Raw genomic sequence first — 13545 nt, 5'->3', positions numbered from 1 at the left:
ATTTATCGATATTCTTTATCGACGTCATTGCCTCCTCCCTCGGCACCCTAAATGCAACACGTCTCGATTCGACAGAATAATGACGCGCCCACCTCGGTTCGCCATTCTGGCCCACATCGACAATAGCATAGCAAATAGCCATTATTAATGATGCAAACTCCGCTCCTATTAATGCAAACAGAGCTCGGAGTATGCGATTATTGAACTGGAAGATATTGCTATTAGAAATTTAACGATGTGGTTATAGGTTGTTGTTATACGATGTTCGATGATGGAAGGTTATGGAATCTGTTTGGAATAATGTATGACTTAGGAACGTAATAATAATATCAGCCCTGTAAACCCACTGCTGAGCACGGGCCTCCTCTACTACTGAGAGGGATTAGACCTTAGTCCACCACGCTGGCCTAGTGCGGATTGGTAGACTTCACACACCTTCGAAATTCGTATAAAGAGTTCTTTAGATCTGAGAAGGGTTCTTTAGGTCTGCAGATCTGAGAAGTTTCTCAGATCTGCAGGTTTTCCTCACGATGTTTCCTTCACCGTTAAATTCACAAAGAATACACACATGATTTTAAAAAAGTCAGAGGTCTGTGTGTGCCTTTGGATTTGAACCTGCGGACATTCGTCTCGGCAGTCCGTTCCTCACCCAACTAGGCTATCGCCGCTTAAACTGGGAACGTAAAGCAAATAATAATTTATTTCAGAATAAAATTCTATAGGAGTGTTAGTAATAAACGCTAATTAAATTAGTACTTAATTAGTTTTCCGGGATAAAAGTTTCGCTTTATATTTTCTTGTGATAAATATAACCTTCCCAGGATCTTAAACTATCTCCATACCAGATTTCACAAAAATTCGTTTAGTAGATTTTAAGAAAATCGATAACATACAGACAGACAGACAATGGGACTTTGTCTTATAATATGTACAGAAGATACCATGTTTGTTGCCGAAAAGTAATCCTATAATTTAATCATACTCATCGTTGATTTTGTTTAAATTTTGACTTTAAATGTTAATTTAAAAGTTACATTTTTACTTAAAAACGTTTTATCATCAAAACTCCGGATAAAATCGACAATTCCCTCATTTCTTAAGGTCGAGAAGACATAAATTCAAATACTGGTATCAAATGGTCATTCGTGTAGAATGCGCTGAATATAAATTATTCCATTGCAGAGAAATGGAGTGCTCGTCACATGTCTAGAATGTAGAATTGAGAAAAATGGGTGATTTTATATCTAAAACCGAGACGTTGCCACGGACTTTGAAAAAGAAGAACATGTATTATGTAGGTACATAAAGAATTTCCATTAATATGATTTTTAAACAATGTATTTTAATTTTATAAGTAGCAGAACAAAATTCTAGTAATAAAAATATAAAATTACATTTAATTGTTGAATTCGCTTATAAATTTACATTTCAAATGCATATTGTTAAATTTGGTTTGTGAAAACAACTTAAAATGCATTCCTTATCATAAAAAGCTTATTTCATACCAAAATTCTGCCAAAACTATTAAAGAATTTAACCCTATAACCATCACAGACATAACTTCCTTATTGAAAATTTTAATATCAATAATGAACTTTATTGCTTTGGAAGATGTTCGTCCTAATAATATTCCCAAGCAGTGATTTGTAATAGATTAATCATGTTCTTTGGTTCATTAATGAGATTGAGAAAGTTCCACGTCTTGATACCAGCTAGTATTCTATTTGTTGTCACTAATGACACGGCCAACTAACAAGACAGCTTTGAAAACAGGATCGTTCATCAATATTTTTACACGTCTTTCGAAGTTTTTGCATACCCGTCTATCACTTTTTGCAATATGTCCTTGCTGCCGTATATCACATATTTGCATTTTATTGATGGGAGTATATAGTATCAAGTAGTAGTATGTAATTATGTGATCAGTAGTGTTGGGAATGTCTTGTGTACAAAATTTCTAGTTAAGGATTTTGATAATGAAAGAAAATAAATGGATTATTATGGAGTGCCAGATTTAATATCAAGGCATTGTTACCTCAAAACTTTTAAGGATAGAATCACTAATGAGATTATTTTTGCTACATAGAAGTGGATTAAATTATGCAGACAAAGACCCGTAGAATAGAAAAAAGTAATAGTGATGATTATTATACATAAAAAATCTGAGGCATAGAAATTATAAGCAGCATAGAAGCAAGTAAATATACAAACTTAAAGTCTCTTCTTAAATATCATACAATCGTACGAGCCCATTGTGATTTTAAATACAGCTACGGATTTAATAAATCGCCTTCATCTATCCACGGCAAAAAATATTTAGTGTTCGCAAACGGCCATCGTTCCCCGTCACCGGTTGTAAAGCATTTTTTTTGTACAATTGTGCAATGATCACAACGCGAACCATAAATAAAACACGCCCAGTTTCGCGCTCCGGATGCGCGGGCTTTGAATTCAGTTTTATCAAAACACCCGAGTTCTGTGGGATACTGTGCACGAAAACAAAAGATAAACATCCTTTGATCGCAAAAATAAATACGATTTGTCAAAACAAGAAGGGTTTGTACCTTTATGATCGATAAAAAAGATGTTTGGATACGTTGATGACAGCTTTTGGGAAAAGTCCTTCAACAAATATGGTACTGTTGTCGATGGTATTTGGTTTCAAAAATAAACAATTATTTAATTTTCTACAGTTCTGTATAATTGTCAGGTAGAAGATCTTTCGTATGCAAGTGCCTTGCGTATAGATATCAACGCTGTGTATATTTCTGCTGCTAAGCAATGATGACATGACTTTAAGTTTAAAGGAAATTGTATGTAGTATTAATATTTAAGAAGAAGAGAGAATACTTAGACGAAATATCTAAAATCAAGACGACCCGATCACTATAGTGTTCTAAGTTTCATATTATTGATTCTATAGTCACAGTATTAGAAACATTTTTTAGGCGAGTAATGTGTTAGTTCTGACACCAGATGAATGAGAAAACAATAAGTTTCCGAATGAGGTAATCGTTAACGGCATTTTTTTAAAATTATTTTTTGAATCCTTAGGAGAAGGCGTAATTATAATTATCTTAGGCTCCTTCATGCTTCGATGAGCGTATGGAAAATTCGTGTCTGATTCAAAAGCAGCAATTCTGAACACAAATTTTAAAATTTATCGTTAGTATTTTTAGCCGATCTATAGTTATTTTGACTTCCCAATTCATCTAGGGCTGCTTTGACACATCATCTTTAAAAACAGTAACTATGACTTCATTTGATACTAACATAGAATTAAGAAAAAATATTGACTATATAATAATATCTAAAGCTACTTCAGACTAAGTTGATACAAATTAATGTAGTATGTTATAATTCATCCTCTCCTATCACATCATGGGACGGAATGCACACGTCGGAAAGTGGGTGCAAGAGTTGCCCACCAAAAGGTGCAAAAGGAGTGAGTGTCTGTATTGATGAAGTATTAACGTTTATGTTTCTATTCCTAGATATAAGTAAAACATTAATAAAGAAATAAACTAAAAGACCGTCACATTTACGCAGCTGTAGGAAATGTGCTTAGAAAAAACCAAAGGACCCAAAGTTTACACCGCGATTAATCCGCACGATAAAAGGTACAAAGACACAAATGTGTGCCGAACAGATTTCAGATCGAAAGCCGATAAACTCACTTTTGTGGTTGGAAATGTTTTTTTAGAGTGAATTATCAAGTCATCAGGGATCTTGGATGTCGGGAGCACGTGTTGTGACTCGTTATTATATTTGCAGGCCCGCTTTCAATTGTTACATTTGATGCTATCTCCGTCGGCTTGCTTGTGAGGTTAAGTAGCAATGTTCTTTAGTTATGTAACGAAACAGGTTTAGTTTCAACATCGGTATCCTCCTGGCGACTAATTCCAGAATCTTGTTGATATAATATTAGTTAATAATAATAATAATATCAGCCCTGTATTATATACTTGCCCACTGCTGAGCACGGGCCTCCTCTACTACTGAGAGGGATTAGGCCTTAGTCCACCACGCTGGCCTAGTGCGGGTTGGTAGACTCCACACACCTTCGAAATTCCTATAGAGAACTTCTCAGATGTGCAGGTTTCCTCACGATGTTTTCCTTCACCGTTAAAGCGAACGAAAAATTCACAAAGAATACACAAATGATTTTAGAAAAGTCAGAGGTGTGTGCCCTTGGGATTTGAACCTGCGGACATTCGTCTCGGCAGTCCGTTCCACATCCAACTAGGCTATCGCCGCTTATAATATTAGTTACTAGGTTTTATTTATGGATGAATCCATTCATGATATGAGGAGGACTTTGTAGTAGTCGTTCCTGAAATATAAAGTTGATTAAATGGAGGGTATTACGTTATCTGTATGTTAGATATTTTCGCAATATAAGTAGTTTATATATTGAAGTTCTTTACAAAGCGACACCAAAACCAAATGGCTAGTGAAAATCGTTGCCTTTTAACATTCAAAATATCATTTTTTTTTCTATATTCCAATGCATACCGTGGCGCCTGACCGTGGTGCGTTCAAAATATAGTTAGTTCTTTGAATATTTAATTAATTTAATGTAATTACTACTGTCTGTTCTTAAATAATAAATAAATAAAGGGAGTTGTCTACGTCTGATTAGGAAAATGTTGTAGTATATAAGGTTTAAGAATATTATTTTTCCTTATGCTTCTACAGGAAAATAAACGTCACATGGAAAAAAAAAATAGCTTTATTATTTTAAATATACCAAGTTATTTTGTCATCGTTATTTTTACTGTATATTCAAATAGACAAAACAAGAAGCGTCGCATTGTTAAGGTACTTAATGAGCGACGTAACTTCAAATAAACTTCTTAAAAATGTTTATAGTTATTGTTTTGACGTTTTTCATCATAATTAAAGCGGTACAATTTTTTTGTTAATTTTTTTTAGCCGTAATTATTTAACCTCTTTTACTTTAATGAGTTACATAGTATTTCTGCAATACTATTTTATACATGCGCAGCAAAATGATCTCACTGTACCCAATATTAAGATTCAAATAGAGTATCGACTAACGAGAGATGATTACCCGTCGCTATTCAATACAATGACTAGAGAACTGCCATACATATTAACATAAATATGCATAGTTTTCTTCTTCACAAAAATAAACTTTAAATGAATTATTTTATTTTAGATACATAAAAAGGAATATTTTAATTGTTGAAATTAAGTAATGTATTTGGAAGTTTTAAATTTGTTTAGCTACTTTTGTGGCTGACTGTATAAGTGCACAAAATATGCATATTAAGGAATTATTGTTAAAATATAAATAATATAATAATATTAGCCGTGTATTATATACTGTCCCATTGCTGGGCACGGGCCTCCTCTACTACTGAGAGGGATTAGGCCTTAGTCCACCACGCTGGCCTAGTGCGGATTGGTAAACTTCACACACCTTCGAAATTCCTATAGAGAACTTCTCAGATGTGTAGGTTTCCTCACGATGTTTTCCTTCACCGTTAAAGCGAACAATAATTCACAAAGAATACACACATGATTTTAAAAAAGCCAGAAATGTGCCCTGGGGATTTGAACCTGCGGACATTCGCCTTGGCACTCCGTTCCACACCCAACTAGGCTATCACCGCTGTTTTTGTAAAGATATAAAATTTACAAAATCTTTTTATATTTATAAGTATCATTTGTAAATCTCGAGTTTCAACGCGAGTTTGCCGACATTAGCGAGCGATGTCAGCTCCGAAAGACACATCCCATTCTGATAACGCGCGGATTATACAAGGTCGTTTTGATATTGCGTTACTAAATGATACCCTATATTTACATTTTACATTAAGTTACTCGAACTGCAGATGTACAATAAAAAAGTATAAGTTTCGAAAAAAATAAATAGCCATATAAAGTCATTGAAATTTACGCGTCCTAATGCCAGTATTACTAAACTAAGAGAATTCGTCGCAGCGGCAAAATCACACTCTCAGTCAGAAAATTTAACTAAATCACATAATCAAAAAATCAGAGAAGTAAAACCGGGATTTTCGGTGAAAATATTCGTTATTCGTGGATGAATTTTGGCACAAAGTCAGCAGAAGTAAAGACGAGTATATCCTTTCATTTATTAAAGCAATGTCAAAGTGACCCTGTAATATATTTTCCCACATGGAATAAGGCTAGACAACTTAAGCGAAATGTCATTAATGCATCGTGTGTGGCTGTTAGACGCATCACTGATCAAAATCACGATAATGACCCAAAACTTACGGAGCGTTGTGAAATAAGACAGTCACGTTGTGACATACCAAAGGCATTTGTCATAAGGCCTTCGAAATTCTTTAGATTTACAATACGCTGTATAGAGGTGTATCTAGTGAATTAAATATTTATTTAATTAAAGCTATTATTAATATGTAAAAATGAATTTTAATACGAACAACTATTTAAAATCTTATTTTATGAACTAAAATTATATTCTTTAGTAGGTCTTGCTCGAGGGTTCGCCCGTGTGACATGACTTGTCTGCTACATAAGTCCCTTAAACACTAGCAATCTATAGCGTTACTAATACGATGTCAGCTCTTATTAGAATAGAATCTGACTAAATCCTATAGTTTCCCACGGGAACAAATTACCGAGATAAAAGTAGCCTATATTTTAATGCAGTATATGGTCTATTCGTGTGACAAATTTCATACAAAACCGTTCACCTGCTTCTAACAAACATCCAAACATTTGTATAAACTTTCGCATTTATCTTCTTCTTAATCGTTCCCTCATTACTAAGGATCGTGACTCCTTCTGCGTTTCGAAATCTGTTTCCAGTTGATACGATCTGTCTGTCTGTCTGCCTGGTGAAGGACGGTGCTGATGGGGATGACCAGCTGTTCGGAGATCTGGTCAAATCAAATCAAATCTTTATTGTGTGATTCTTGGTACAGTAGTTGGTATCATTATAATTCAGATCTACAAAAATCGACCCCCACGGGTGTACACAATTATTCCATACACACAAAGTGACAAAGTTATTACACATGCCCAAAATAGATAAATTTTATGTAACACTATATATTATTATCTACATTAGTGCTACAACTACACTGTGTTATAATAATGGAATTGGTCCGACCATCTCTTCGGGTTTCGACCTCTGGGTCTTTTGTCCTGGACCTTTCCCAGATATATAAGATAACCAGTTTCTCCAGGTTGTTAGCTTCTCTACGCATTTATAATATTAGTAAAATATTCATACTCAAAATATAACTTTTAAACGGTATACAGTAAAGGCGAGTATTTAAATATGAAAGGACTAAATAGAATCCAGGATGATAAAAGCGGATAGTTAATCTAACGTTTACTTCAAAATGAATGAAACAGAAAATTATTTCAGTTAATTTCGCGTATCTGATTTAACCACGATAATAATTTCATTTTACACTGTATTTTAACCATAAATTATGGAAATTATGCTTCAGCAAATAGTGTTTTAAATTCATTAAAAATAGCGGCGATAGCCCAGTTGTGTGTGGAACGGACTGTGAGACGAATGTCTGCAGGTTCAATTCCCAAGGACACGTACCTCTGACTTTTCTGAAATGATGTGTGTAATTTTTGTGAATTATCGCCGACTCTAACGGTGAATAAAACATCGTGAGAAAACCAAGCTACTTAGAGGTTTTCTAAAGGAATTTTGAGGGTATTTAAAGTCGATCAATCCGCACTAGGCCAGCGTGATGGACTAAGGTCTAATCCCTCTCACTACTGGAGGAGTCCCGTGCCGAACAATGGAACAGTATATAATACAGGGCTGATGTTATTATTATTTTTTTTAAAAGTAAATATAACCTTAATCCAGTAACGGGAGAGACCTTGCTCGGGACAGGGACAGCTTGACGACTCTCGTTTCGGGAATCACTTTGTCTCGCTGAGCTAGCGGAGTTAAATACCTAATTTAGTCCATCGTCGGGTACTCATGATAAAGTGACCGTAGTTTTCTTCATAGTTATATGCGAAGTCTTTTTATTAAGCGTCGTCACTATTCTTAGCGGCAATTACGTACCTGGTAATACTTCATTACCAGAGATGCCGTTTGCACTTATAAAGACTGATTCAGCAAGAAAAATAAACAAAATACACCTTCAGTTGTCTTACCTCCTGTCGAGTTTGGTTACTTGTATTCAAATCTAAACAAACGCTGGACAAGCAAAAGTGTTTGTTTCAATATTCGCCAAACTTACCATTTCGTAAAAAATGTGAGGCTTAAAGATAATCAATTTTCCGTCTTGACTACCCACAGTTAAAATGAAACCAAGTAACCTAAAGCTATGTCGATGTAATTGAATGAAACAATAAAGCACAAGTGGCTATTTTTACCGGAATTATTGCCGGACCGGACGTGCGCCACAATCTGACTGTAAATTGAAACGGAAGTGGCCGTAAACGTGTTTGTTTATGAACGAACCGTGCGTTTAATGAACATTTTAATGAGTTACAAATAAAAAAATAAATTAATTACTTTTTGGATATTAGGGGTTGCTGTGATTTGTATGATTATTGCTCTGAAGTACGTTGTCGTAGACGTCTGAAATCACAATTTGTGAATGGAACGAAAATATCCTGCATTGAATATTTTATGGATGCCTAGCTTTTGCTCGTGGCTTCGCCCGCGTGAAGGAGTTTTCCGGGATATGTTTTTTTCCGTCTTACTTGATATTATCATTCTATTATGACCTAATTATACAAAATCATTATAAATTGTAGCCTATGTGTTATTCTAATGTATAACCAATATTACTGTACAGTTTCATCCTAATCCGTTCAGTAGTTTTTTCGTGAACGTGGAACAAACATACATCCGTTCTCACAAACTTTCGCATTTATATTAGTAGGATTTGGCCAAATACACACAAGCCATTATATTTGTGTCGACTACCACGGAGTCTTATCTTTCACAGTCGACACTCAGTCCGGATTCTACTCCAATTACCATCAGATGCAGTGGGATTTTACCGAACCCATACAAATTAAAACAAACTAAGAAGTGGGTCACCGCATATTAGAAGTTTCCCTGAATCTTAAACACCTTATAGTACCGTCTATACGTTCCGACATTTAAAATAGTGAAGCTATACTTGTTAAAAAAATATGGGATGCCATATTGAGAAATAATAACTATTTGTATTAATTCGGTTTAAGTATACAAAACTGAGAATGAAATGTGTTCTAAAAACAACTTTGTGATAATGTTCGTCGTACTCTCAATAGGTTTACAACTTGAAAGATAAAACGAAATTGTGTAAATAGAAACATTTGCTGCTTACCATTTCATAATAATACTTCGTATAGATAATTCGTTTCTAAAGTATGTCTTGTAGCAAATTTATTATTTCTTAAAGAGTACAGCGTACTGCATACTTATTAACCTATTTACTTTACACGTCACTTACATCATCTCAATAAATTCGCAAATACGAATAAACTTGGAACCACTTGAATCCACGGTCTTGGAAATATTTTTAAGTTGGCTAACCCAAGCATGACCCAGTTATTAAGGTGCACGTTGCATGCTGTTACGTGACCTGAAGCTGATATAAAGTTTTTATTTTATTCTTGACATCCACGCGACTAAATGGAATGGTTAATGTTGTAATTGAAAAGCAGCAGAGTGATGAATGTTCTAGAAAAGACGTGAATGATTCTAGAAAAAGAGTTTTGATGGTAATTGCAGTTATAGAATCTTAAAATTATAAATATGAAATTGTTGTCAAGTTAATGCTTATTTGTGCAAAACAGAAATTGAAAATAATTTCCTAGTAATCTGGACGTATCTAAACGAACAAATTTTAATCATAGCACAAACAATACATTTCTAAATGTAATAAAATATACTTTAATACAATACTGTTAACATCGAGTTACAGATACGAATAACAGAATGAAAAAAGAATACAAAGTTCGAAAGCCCTAGTAAAAATATTTCAATTACTATATTTTTGTCCGACGATGCCCTACTTTCAACGGTACACTGCACTTCGATAGATATTGCACGTCCTGAGAGCATAGACGCTAAAGCAAACTTTAGTTCGACCGTCGAAACACTAGCAAGAACATTTTACAATTTGGCCATCCGTAATTGCACTCCAAACAAACCTCATCAGACAACCTCCACAAATGAACTGTTACCGAGTGTTTACATTAATTTATTTGTTGTATCCATTATCTGAACATTTATTCCTATGCACAATTGCTATTATAATCCTGGGTTATTAGCCATTGACCAGTCATCGTTGACCTGCCTCGCTCCCCCCATTCCAGTGTAAAGTATCCACGTGAGGGGCTCTGAATAGGTCCCCAGGTGTCTAATTGAAGTGGCTGCGTTGTTACCCCAAGCACGTTTGACAATTAATTCGAGTTGCGACTGGCCGGTTCATTAGAGAGCGCAATTGCCGCATGCTATTCAGTAAGTTAATTAATTGTGTATGTATAATTTTGTATACAGGTATGGAATACGGATTGTTCGATAGGGGATAATGTTTGATGAAATTGTGCTCGGTTCCAGGGTTGGAAATTGCATGGGGATGTTAGATACAGTTGTTCGTGTTGATTAATTACAATAGTTGTCATTTTTAGAATATTTGTTTTAACCACGAATTTTGTAAAGATTGTTAGTTGAGGAGTTACAAAATTTTTAAAAATGAAATTTTCATGTGGTTAAAAAAGGTATTTATTTTAACGAAGCAAAATGAGTTATGTTAGATTAAATCATAAGTACCATGTAGGAGAGAACCGAATATTTTGTACATGGTAAAATCCATTACAGGGACGCGGTCCGATGAGCCAGTGTGTACACGGCATTATTCTAGCGACCTTCTAGAGATGCAACATATTTTATTGAAGTGCATATATCTACCATGAGAACCAGTCATTTTGTCGATAAAAAATCTCAGACCTTAGTCATACAACTCACGGAAAATAATCAATTCTAATAGTTACTGCAGAGTTATAATAATAATATCGGCCTTGTATTTTAAACTGTCCCATTGCTGGGCATGGGCGTCGTCTACTACTGAGAAGGATTAGTCTTAGTCCACCACGCTGGCCTAGTGCCGATTAGCAGATCTCAAATACCTTGAAAATTCTATAAAGAAATTGTCGGGTATACAGGTTTTCTCACTTGTAAAGCAAGCGGTAATTCACAAAGAATACACACATAACTTTAGAAATTTCAGAGGTGCATGCCTGGTTTTGAACCTGCGGACATTCATCTCGGCAGTCCGTTCCACTTCCAACTAGGCTATCGCCGCATACGTTCGATAACTAATATTCAGCACATTAGCGTGGACATGCATCGAGTGACGCACAGACGTCCCGTTGGATTGATATCGATGATTAGCTAGCGGCTTGATTAAATTATGTGTTTGACATCGAGCTATCACTTATGTTTGGTGGATTGTGATATGACAAAGACCTTGTATAGATAGTAATGCTTCATCTAAGCCTAAATACATCAATGTATAATCTGTATATCAATGTGTAATGTGTAATTTATGCTAATGTATAAAGTTGGAGTTTGTTTACGTGAACGCGCTGTTTGTAGGTAACTGTGTTTGTAAATATAATGTGGGTAGGTGGAATAAAGTCAGTATTGAGCACGCCGTGGTGTTTTATTAGCGTATAACCTTTACACTATTCTCAGTAAATACCTGATTTTGTTTTCTTTTCACTAATATTGCTTATTATTCCTGAGTGCTATGGGCTAATTTTTATTCGGGAAATTATTTATTTAGATTTTTTTTGGAACTGGCGGAGCTGTAAGGAAATGTTTATTTTAAACTAGACATCATCAATATATCCTTGCAAAAGTAACTACTACTGAATTTTAAATGAACGTTAATTAGTAGACAATTTATTTCAAATAGATTTTACTATAGGTGTTACAATCTACGCTTCAGAAGAACTATCTTTATTCTATTCTACTTTTTCTATCCTATCCAGTCCGATGCATAAGGAAATTCATCATCAGCTGCAGAATGTCCACTGTTGAACATGGGCTTCCTCCAAAGATCGATCAGAAGCGGCCCGCATGCAGCGACCTTCTGCGACTTTTACGAGGTCCACCTCGAGTGGATGTTCGAAGCTGCGCTTGTCAGTTTGTGGCCTACATTCCAGAACCTTCTTTTACTTTATATTAATCTATTTCTTCTTCACTTAAGACTGGCAGCCTGCCATAAAATATATCTAACCCTGGGCAAATCGCTGTAAAGAACTACAAAACCGACCGACCAAGGTATCAAATCCAAGATTTGTCAATTCTTAGCCTAGATACGAAACCACTAATCAGGAAGAAGATATACAGAAACAACGTTTTATTACTCAAATTGTTATGATAACTGATGGATATGAACACGTGTAACAGCGAAGGTCAACCTTGTTCCCTTGTAATAAGTAATATGTAGTAACTTGTACACAACTTCTTTCACTTGTGATTTCTTCGTTTATTAGAAAAGTTATGATTGCCTTTCACGTAATAAGATCTAAGTGTTTACTCTAGGGAGTGTGCGTGAGTGTTTTTGGTTTATTTGTTTTAATTTTTTTACTGTCTCTATCACATTCTGATGTAAGTAACTCAGATTGTTTTGTACAGTCAGCCACAAAAGTAGGTGAACAAATTTAAAATTTAAAATGACCTGTTTCATCCCCTCCCAGTAACCGTCTTGAACCGAGGTTCGTAACCCGTAACTGGATTGCCCTCAGCATGGACGCTTAATTTTTATGGGCTGCGAGAGCATAAAGCGCTTATCCAAAAGTCCAGCGTGTTTTTTTAAGCCGGTCTTTGCCAGACTAACAAATGTAAGGCCATGTTAAAAAAAAAATCGCCTATACTTTATGTTTTTTCTTCACATTAATAAAATAAAAGGAATTTGCTTTTCTTCACACAAAGAAGAAACATTTTTAAATTAATTTAACGTTTATAGGTGAATTGAAGTTTTAAATATGATCAGCTATTTATTTGGCTGACTTTACCACAATTTTATACTTTAGTGACAATCTTACTGTCGGTATGACTGAGTATTAACTCAAAGTAGCTGATACCAATCAAGCACTACCTTGACAGGAAACTGCAAACAGAGCTACTACTAGAAAGCACTCAATCTTCACAAAGTATTCTTTAGATAATACATTAAAACAAAGTAATATCATTAAGTATTACCTGCGACGTAGAGATGATCTGTCTATGTGCTGGTTCATTGTAGCAGTTTGAAAGACGCGACCGGAATATTGTCACAATGGACTGGAGAGCCCGTGGACAAAGAGCTACGTATAATTAATGACTGACACCACGAAATGTCGTTGTCTTGCGCCGATGGTCGGACAAGAGATGAGTTGAGTGGTTATGCTAAAGAAATTAATAAGATCCTTTGGAGTATTGAGTGTTTTTACTGAGAATGTAGAAAATTGGATTGATAGGTTAGCAAGCGGTGGCGAAAGGTGATATTTTCCGACAGAGAATCCGACACAGCATATAGGTGCATGAATGTGTTC

This window comes from Manduca sexta, chromosome 19, assembly GCF_014839805.1.
Source record: "Manduca sexta isolate Smith_Timp_Sample1 chromosome 19, JHU_Msex_v1.0, whole genome shotgun sequence".
Taxonomy (NCBI): domain Eukaryota; kingdom Metazoa; phylum Arthropoda; class Insecta; order Lepidoptera; family Sphingidae; genus Manduca; species Manduca sexta.
The sequence above is the reverse complement of the archived record's forward strand: the minus strand, read 5'-3'. Positions refer to the sequence as shown.